This window comes from Panthera leo, chromosome E1 (assembly GCF_018350215.1).
Source record: "Panthera leo isolate Ple1 chromosome E1, P.leo_Ple1_pat1.1, whole genome shotgun sequence".
Taxonomy (NCBI): domain Eukaryota; kingdom Metazoa; phylum Chordata; class Mammalia; order Carnivora; family Felidae; genus Panthera; species Panthera leo.
The window spans coordinates 34,539,370-34,548,896 of NC_056692.1; the positions used below are offsets into that span (position 1 = coordinate 34,539,370).

At 55.4% G+C, this 9,527-nt stretch overlaps 1 long non-coding RNA gene across 2 annotated transcripts; it reads right to left on the reverse strand.

Annotated features, from left to right (window-relative positions):
- Positions 1–2,116: 2,116 nt before the first annotated feature.
- LOC122206667 lies at positions 2,117–8,499 on the reverse strand. Of its 2 annotated transcripts, none has more exons than XR_006196546.1 (3): positions 8,345–8,499; positions 2,857–3,006; positions 2,117–2,408 (listed from the first exon to the last, which is right to left on the reverse strand). It is a non-coding gene; the product is annotated as an uncharacterized LOC122206667 (long non-coding RNA). The 2 variants fall into 2 exon arrangements; XR_006196547.1 differs by lacking the exon at positions 8,345–8,499 and adding an exon at positions 6,388–6,418.
- Between the last annotated feature and the right edge of the window lie 1,028 nt (positions 8,500–9,527).

Genomic DNA, 9,527 nt, shown 5'->3' on the forward strand with positions numbered 1-9,527 from the left:
ATTGTAGTTTTTTGTTGGGGGAACGGGACTGGAACACTGTCCTCATCACGGGAACTGTGGCCGGCAGTCCCACCCTGTGGGGAAACTGTCTTTCAGGCCCTCATGGAGAGAGACTGCTTAAGCCCCGAGCTCGCCCTCACCAGGCCCCCAGGCTTCTCCCATTCTGTGTAGGCAGGAGAGCCCTGGTGACCACAAAGGGCACGGGCTTAATTTTCTGCAGTGGCCAATTTGTTAGGAAAGATTTTGCAGTGAGGGACTTCTCGGAATGTCTTAAATACTCATAATAATATAGTTCAGTTTTATTTTTAAGTTTATTTACATATTTTGAGAGAGAGAGAGAGCACAAGCTGGGGAGGAGCAGAGAGAAGGAGAGACAGAATCTCAAGCAGGTGCCACACCGTCACCGCAGAGCCCTGTGTGGGGCTGGAACTCGTGAGAGCATGACCTGAGCCGGGACAGAGAGTCGGACACTTAACAGATTGTGCCGCCCAGGCACCCCAATACAGTTCGGTTTTAAACTCCTTCCCTTTAGAGACTTGGGTGGTATACAGTGGGAAAGAAGTCTCTAGACCTGTCCAAGCTCTACCCCTACGGTGACCCTGGGCAAGTCACTTTATTTAACGTGGCACCCCAGAAACACTCATAAAGGCATAAAACTCCACCCCTGAATACTGAACTGGACTCTGCTGGGCCTGGACCCAGGCATCTGTGAGGCGTCACAGGTAAAGTGTGATGTGTGGCTTCTGCTGAGGAATAACACCTGCGGACCTTCGGTCTGTCACATGTTAAAGGAGGGTGGTGTATCCAGGTGATCTGAAAAAGCCCTGGCTCCAGCCCCCTCTGCTTCCGTGACTCTGGCTCTTTGGCCTTGGTCTGTTGTCTGTACAAATACCAACCATACCCGCCTGCCTGCACACCCAGGGTTTTGCCCAGTCCCCCGGGAGGCCCAGATATTTTAATTTCTTAAAATGTCCAATTTATCAGAACGACACTCGTCGACTTTATGTCCCAGCAGAACACTGGCTCCTAGCCACAGACAAAAAGTACTTGTGATTTGATCTGAGTTGAGGCCCAAAGGAGAGGCAGAGCACCAAGCCCCTGCCTTAGGGCACCAGCAACTTCCTGTAGGAGCTGCAGCTCTGCCCACCCCCCCCCCACCCCCCCGCCAGGCTGGGGGGAGGGGGGGAGGAGGGCAGGGGTACGGGCAGGCTCACCCGCGAGCTTGTTCCAGAAATTGCTTCCTTCTTCCTCTCCCGTCAGAAGTGTCCTATTCTATTGGAGTATTTGGAAAAACAGATACCGGGTGATTCTGCTCCTTCCATCGGGAACAGCTGCTTGAGAGGAGCTCAAGCCCATCTGGATTCAGACACATCTGTTTTCCAGGAGCAGAAAGCTTCATTCATTCTTAGCTGGTTCTTAGCAGCACATGGTGACCCACCAGCAGGCGTGATCACCCCAGGCTCAGCCCATTACTCTGTACTTTTTGGTTCATGGATACTGGAAGCTTAGGGTACTTTGAACTTACTGCTACCTTAAGAGTGTAAAGGGGATATTTCGTCTCCCACTCGGTCAGGCTGTCTTGTCACACACACACACACACACACACACACACACACAAGCCCCGACCCTTCAGATGTTACCATGACTAGCCTGCATTTGCGTAACATCTAATAGCACTTTCTGAAGGTGTTTACTCATAAAAGTAAATGAGGTGATCCAGAGGCCTGGCTGGCCCTGGGAGGGGCCCTTTGCCCATTGGTAAACAGGTCCAGCTGACAGAAGTAAAGGCTTCGGGTCTTCACTGAGGCTGTAACCAGACGACTCCACCCTCGAGGCCACCGCAGGCGTGTTGAGAGAAGAACCAGATCTCAAGCCAGACCTGGGTGTGAATTCTGGGTCTACTGTTGCCTAATTTTGTGACCTTTCACTAGTCACTTACCCATTCTGTTTCTTTATTTCATTATTATTATTTTTTTAAATGTTTATTTGTTTTTGAGAGACAGAGAACGAGCAGGGGAGGAACAGAGAGAGAGGGAGACACAGAATCCGAAGCAGGCTCCAGGCTCTGAGCTGTCAGCACAGAGCCCGATGCGGGGCGCGAACCCACGAGCCGTGAGATCATGTCCTGAGCCGAAGTCAGACACCCAACTGACTGAGCCACTCAGGTGCCCCAATGCAGCGTATTCTTATTTCCAGTCCAGCAGTGTTCTAGACGTTGTCTGTCCTAAAAGAAGTGGGTTAGGAAGCACAGGTAACATGGGCCTACATCAGACCTTTCGGTGAATACCTTTCTCGTTGCTCTGCCCTCCCCAATTTAAGGACAAGGGGTGTTCCATGAAAATTCAACAGCGGAGGAGACCCATATTCTCTTTCGCATCGAAGAGTTCATTTCATCCTGTGCAGGCACCCTGAGGGAAAGATTGAAGCATGAAAACCGTGGTAAGGTTGACATTTTTGGATGCCACCGAAACATACTTATTCCCAATATCTGTTGCTTTATGGGAAGAATGAAATTCCCAGTTCCCGCATATACACGGGTTGGGAGCGGACATACAGAATTAAACAAAATATTAACATCAGATGCACATCAGATGCACAACATCAGATGCACATCTGTTAGGATTTTTGCAGGACGATTCCAGTGCAGACACACCCAAAGAGAGTGGGGCAGTCTTTCAAAGACTTGAATTTCCTCATCCGGAGTATTGTAATAATGATACCTCATTTACAGCATTGCTGGAGATTAAGTGAGATAATGTAAAGTACCACTAACAGCCCAGCATTTGTATCCTTCGCCCACTGAGGCCTCAGCTTCTTTCCCTGTTGGCCTTTTTTATGGAGCATGCTTCCCCTTACCTTTGGCTAGCCCAGGTGAGGGACAGGTCCCAGAGCGAACTTTCAGCTGCTGCCTTTTGCCACCTGTTGTTGGCCTGTTCTGCTTCTGTGGACACAGGCTTTTTATTTTGTAGGCAGTCTACATTTCTGTGTTGGGGAGGTTACCTGGGACTGTAAATAGGGAAACAGGAGCAAGTTTGACTTTTTTATTTTTTTTTAACTTTTTAAATTATTTTAGAGAGAGCGAGAGAGAGCAAGCGGGGGAGAGGGAGAGAGAAAATCCCCAGCAGGCTCCATGCTGTCAGCACAGAGCCTGACACGGGACTCGATCCCACAACTCTGGGATCATGACCTGAGCCGGAATCAAGAGTCGGACGCTCAACTGACTGAGCCACCCAGGCACCCCAGAAGTTTGGTTTGTTTTTAACCAGAAAAGACGCCACTGCTTAGTGGCATCTCCAGCATTTGCCCTTCCTAGAGGAGCCTGGCAGAAACTGGGCAGATGCCTCCGGGCAGCTGGGCTGATCTAGAGACTTGATCTAGAGTCTTGGGCTTTGCCCAACTGAGGGTTTATCAGACCATTCTGCCCCATATTGAGGCCCTGTTTCTGGGGCCCCGGGGACAGCCCTCTCTTCCAAAGACCCCTCTGGCGTGATAGGACGCGAGCCCAAAGTCAGCATCTCAAAAGCCAAGTCGCAATACAAAATTGTTCATTCTAGCCCCTCTCTGCCCTTTGATCCATTAAAAGTCATCTCCTGCCTTGGGCCCTCAGTTTTCCTTTAAGAGCCGTGGCTTGGCTTGGATGAACTCCAAGGCTTCTTCCAAGGTGACACCTCTCTAGGGGCAAGTCATTTGTACCACGTGCAGTTTCAGTTATGAGGATGAGTAGTAGCCTTCAGGCCCCGCCAGACCCTTGATGGAGGGAATTCCTATAACCTGTACCACCAGGTACAAACCAGCCGCTTCATTCGATGCACCAGTTTGTCTCTGAGGCGTCAAGGCATTACTTCTGTGAGTGGGAGGACTATTGTCTTAACTAAGAAGACAGGGACACCTGGGGGGCTCAGTCGGTTGGGCGTCTGACTTTGGCTCGGGTCTTGTGGCTCCTGGGTTCGAGCCCCATGTCGGGCTCTGTGCTCACCGCCCGGAGCCTGGAGCCTGCTTCCGATTCTGTCTGGGTCTCTCTGCCTCCCCACCCCCCCACCCCCCCACCACACACACCCTGTGTGTGTGTCTCTCTCAAACATAAGTAAACACTTAAAAAAATATTTTTTTAAATAAAAAGAAGACAGAAATTGTTGAGTTCTCTGGGTGCCGTGCTTCTCTGGAGCGTCTACCTTTTCCTTCTTGAACCTGGGAAGAGTCTACTTTAGGACGGCAGGTGAGCCTTCAGAGAGACTCTCCCTGGGGCCTCTCTGGCATCACCTGGGGGAGAAGAAGTGGGCGTTGACAATTGGGTCCTGGGCTTCCCAGTACGCCCCCCCCCCCTCCGCCCAGAGCAGAAAAGGGGTGGGGGCATGGGAAATGAACTTGTTCTGGAAAGCTGCCTTGAAAGAGAGGCTGGGCTCTGCTCCCTTTCGAACACAAGGTGGCATCGCGCTGGTGTTAGCCTCGCGTGTGTCAGCACCCAGAGAAAGACTGCCAGCCCCTCATCCCAGGCCAACCCAGACCAAGGAAGGTGCCTACTGGGGGGGCGGGTCACCTTGTACAGATAAGGTAAACACTTCCCGTTCCTAACAAGCATGCTGGGGCCCAGAGTGGCTGTTACGCCGATAGCAGAGATCTGACTAGAACTCTCGACCCTTAGTTCAGGGCTCTTTCTACGAGGCTGCCTCTTGATTCTCAACAGCCCTGAGTTGCTCTTTCATTCACCGGGGTCAAGGAAAACCCCTTTTCTCAGCCTCCCCACCAAGGCAGCCCACAGGCTGGGGACCCGAAGGGAAGGCAAGGTGGGCCCACCGCTGAGGTGAGCGGGGGGTTCATACGGGCGAGAGGAACATTGGCCCAAGGGATTAAAGAAGGGGGGTTTTGAAAGCATCCACGCCACTGATGGTTGGCCTTTGAAGTCACAGAGGAATTTCTGCTGTGGCCACCTATGAATAAGGCTAAAGGAAATGTCACGGAGTCAGCTTAGGGAGCTGCTTCAATAGAAACTTCAGCCAAGGCCAATAATAAATGGGAGTTACATAACTCAGCAGGTCACAGCACTAACTAAGCCCTTTATAGGCCATCAATCCACATTTGTTTCCTGGATTTTATAACTGCTGCTGAAAAGGGGGAGCGGTGGGGGTGAGGATTAGAGGAAGAGGGCTGTGTGGCTGGACTCCGACTCCAAGCCCACACCACTGCTGGGGTTGGCCCTTGGGCATCCAGACGAGGGACCTTGTGCCGGGGAACCCGGACTCCCCCGTCTCAGACTGCTCTGAGGAGCCACCAGCTTCAGGTGGCCCTCAGTTTTCTGTCACATGACAGGGTTGGGCAAGATGAGTTCTAGGATCCCTTTCCACCCCACGGTTCTAAACATCAGGAGCAAAAGGGTAGGAATCGGGACCGCCTAGGGCCGCTCCCACCCGCACCACCACCACCAAAGGTGGTTGCAAGAAGCTGTTGGGTCCTCTTGGTGGCCAAGGGGGAGAGTGAGACTTGAAGCTTAATGGGGGCAGGCCCAAGGAGGAGATGAGGCCAGCCTGGGTGGGCTGGGAGCCAGGTCCCTTGCTGCGGCCTCCTCCGTGGCCTGCAGGTGCTCTACACCAGAAGGCCCCCCATGCACGCGTGCGCGCGCACACACACACACACACACACACACACACGGGTCTGGAGGACAGTGGTATCTCGCGACAGCATTTGCCATCCTCGGGCCTGGGGAGTTCGACGCCTGAGAGTGTTCAGGGTTGCTCCAGGGCCCTTGTCAGGTGGTTATGAATGTCCCAAACCACAGCCAACAGACTCCATAGGTGGCTTCTGCCCCTCACCCCCCTGGGGTCTGGAAGACCACTCCTAATCACCCGCATGCCGTTCAGTGTTCCTCCGTCCTTGCCCAGCCTCCTGCACAAAGCTGCAGCAGAGAGGGCCCAGTGCAAAGCCGGAGGAAGGGCCTGGGAGCCACGCTTGGTGGGGGCAGGAGGACGGCAGAAGGCTTGTGGCTGTGGAGAATGGCGGGAAAGCTGGATGCGAAAGCTGGATGCGAGTGCGAACAGCCAGAGGGATGAGGGTTCTCGAAGCAGCGACCAGGCTGCCCGGCCCTTCTTAGGGGCCAGAGCCCAGAACTTTCCTGATGGGATCACACCTTGGGCAGGATGCCCCTGGCCAGCCAAGGAGCCCTCACAGAAGATGTCGGAGGTGGGATGGTCCACAGCCTCAGCACCCCTGGGAAGGCAGGAGCATGGGGCGCTTGGGAGGAGGTGGGCAGTTTCCCAGGCGTGCCAGCAGCACAGCAAAACTACAGAAGAAAAGGGAAAAGTCGGGGTGCCCCACCATCAGCAAGGAATTTCCAACTTAAGACAAAAACGTGTCCTCAGAGAAGAGACTCCTGTGGCAGGAGAGTGCTCCTACCTGGAGAATGGTCCAGACCCTTTCGTGAGGCCCTTTCACTGGTACTCAGCCTGTCTGAAGTCCTTGGGTCTGGCCTCCGCCCTTCCTCAGTGCTTGCCCCCCCCCCACCCCCCCACCCCCGGGCCGCTTCCTGTTCAGGAACAGCTGCAAGTCTGGGCTTGTCCCTCTGGTCAGCTGGGCTTCCAGACAGACATCCCAGCCTGACACCTTTGCTGGGGTTTGGAAGGTGGTGGTGCCCTGTCTGCCCTCGACACCCACTCCCTCCTCGCACCACATTGAACAGGTGCCTTAAGCTGAGACCCAGAGGTGGGGGGAAGGGGAGGGGTGGTTGTGGTTTGAATCCCCTGGATCCCCCAGTCTCAACAAGAGGCCTCCAGAAAGGGGGTCACAGGGTCCCACTCTTTCAACTGGCCTGACCCACCCTCCTCGAACGCAATCCCATAGGCTATTCTACCTGAGTCAGGTGGACCAGCAAAGCAGAGCTCTGGCCAGGGGGTAAGGGTTCTGATCCGGGCACCCCGGCCCCGTCTCAGGGGAGACGGCAGCGCCTTATTTGGGAACAGTTTTTGTAGCGAAGACACTTGACCCCACGGCCGCTGAGGCTGAAGGAAGGGCAGGTGCCAGCTGAAGTGAGCTGGCCAGCTCCTGGCCTCAGCTCCACACCACCTTCAAAGGTCTTCTTGGTCATCCCCCTGCCTCTGCACAGGGCTCCTCCGACACAAATCCTCCTCTCCGCCTGGGGTCTCCCTGCTGAGTCTGAGGATTTTTTCCTCCGGTCGTCTCCCCTCTCTCTGCCCCCCAAGTGCAAGCGAAGGGGGTGGGCGGATGGATTAAAAAGAGACCGAGGGAGACCCAAGGCTTGAGAGCAGAAACGGTGAGTGCCCAGGTTCCAACACAATTTACATGCCAGGAGGGCGAGCTCCTCCTTCCATGGCCTGCTTTTTCTTTGTTGAAAGGCTTAAGTGAGCACCGGATGGACTGTTCTAGAAACTCTGCCCCAGGCAGGGTAGAGCAGAAACACCAAAAGCATTGCAGAAAATTCTGTGACGGTGAGAGGGTGGTCGGGATGTGTGCCCATCCCCCCTCTGCCCACCTAGGCAGAGCTAGGCTGTCCCAGGCCAAGAAAAGGCCTTAGGACAGGAAGGTCCTTTGCTAACAACACAGGGCAGGAGGTGGGCCTGGTCCCGGGTCCTACGTTTGCATTGCTTTCCTCAACCCTCGAGGCAGTGGTGAGGCAGGGGCTTCCCCAGCGGACAGAGGACTCCGAGACCAGGGTCTCTCTCCCCGGACACGAGGGGCAGGGGGAGACTCTCTTGTGCGACCTCTCTGTATTTAGCGGCCTCCTGACCTCTACTCACCAAATGCCAGTAGCACATGCCGTTGTGAGAACCAAAAATGTCTCCTGGCATTGCCAGATGTCTCAGGAGCAGACGCGCACCCGCTGGAGAACGGCTGTCTTACCCAGCAGGCGTCCAGAGATTCTGGGACAGGCCCACGTTTGAATCTGGATGGTCTGCCGCCTCTTTGGGGGTAAAAGTCCCCCTTGAAAATCTCTCCCCAGAATAGGGCTCCCACCCTCAGTTTCAAGTTTATGGGCTCCAGGGGCTCATTCATGGAGTGACTGTTAAGAGTATCTGCCTCCAGAGAAAGCGGGTCTGGATGGAAAGCCGGCTGAGTCAGCCGGCCCACCTCCCTTTGGGGGGGGGGTGCCTGCTGTGAAGGCCCCTTGGGGACCCCTTGGGGGTGAGTGTGAGCTGGGAGAGAGACGTGAGGGCGGGGCAGTGGGAGGCGCCCCCCCCCATGTGGCCACGCCCCTGCATGTCCAGCAGCCCTGAGGCTGGGCAACCTCCCTCACCGGCTCGCAGATGGGTCGCCCTGACTCATGACCACTGGATGCGACCTGGCCTTGTCTCATTCCAGAAGATCCCTGCTATGACTGAGTGACCTCAACACTTACCCAGGTGGACCTGCCCCTAGAGGCCAGTGGATGGGACCAGTGGACTCAGGAGGTGGCCTTTGGTTCTGGGTTCTGGAATGCGATGACGGAGGCAGTGGTGGGGAAGCTTGTAGACTCCAGGAACTTCCGCTCCCCCTGCTCTGTCGCATGCTGTAAAGACACCTGGAACGCAACACCAGATGCTAGTTCTCATTCCAGCTCTCTGGCCTCGGGTCCCTGGTCTGTGAAATGGGGGCGTTGGACTGGAGGAGGGTCTCTGACAGCTGACGTGCACTGAGCATGTCCTATGTGGCAGGGTATTTACGTCCATCCTATCATATAACTCATGCAACGCTCTAGGAGGCAGGCACTGTGATTACCATCCTCATCTTACAGCTGAGGACGCTGAGCTCAGAGAAGTTCAGTAACTCGCCCAAGGCCACACAGCCAGTCAGTGGAGGGGGCTGGGCACGTACCCAGGTCTGGCCCAGCGTCATTGCTGAGGGCAGCCGTCGCTCAGGTAAGAGGCCGGCTGACTGGGTAGTGGCCATGAGTATCAAGGATGGAAGAGGGAACACAGAGCGAGGAGGGGCCGGACCAGGCACCCAGCCCAGTGCTGGCAGGAGTGGAAGATGACTCCTGGGTTTGGAGCCCGAGGGACAGGAGGGCGGTGGTGCTATTAATAGACAGGAGAGTCAGGAGGAGGGGCAGGTTTAAGGCGAGATGATAGTGCATTCTCAGACACGCTGATGCTCATGTGCTCATAGTGGGACATTCAGGGCGAGATCCAGTACAATTAGGAAAGTTCAGCGCGTACAAAAGTACCTCCAAACACCAGCAACCCCGCCCCCTTACCAAAATCGAACCCCCAGAGCCCTCGGCCCCCAGCCCCGGGCTGAGGCTGCCCAGCGGGGTCTGCCCGAGCCCAAGTTCAAGTCCCACACTGACCGCTGGGGGTCACCACTGCCGCACAGAGGGAGGTGCGGCGGGCGGGCGTGCCACAGGGTCCACCTAGGGGAACGCAGCGGGGCAGAGGGGGAAGAGGTTTCGCCTTGTTTTAGGCGTGGGAGGGGAGGCTCACAAGACTCCGAGCTGCTGCTTGTCCCCAGGTTCCCAGGCATCTGGCAACACCACGGGAATTTCCGATTTACCTCCCGTCAAGTTCTGGGGACCTTAGAGCCCGAAGAGGAGAGGGAGCGGAGGA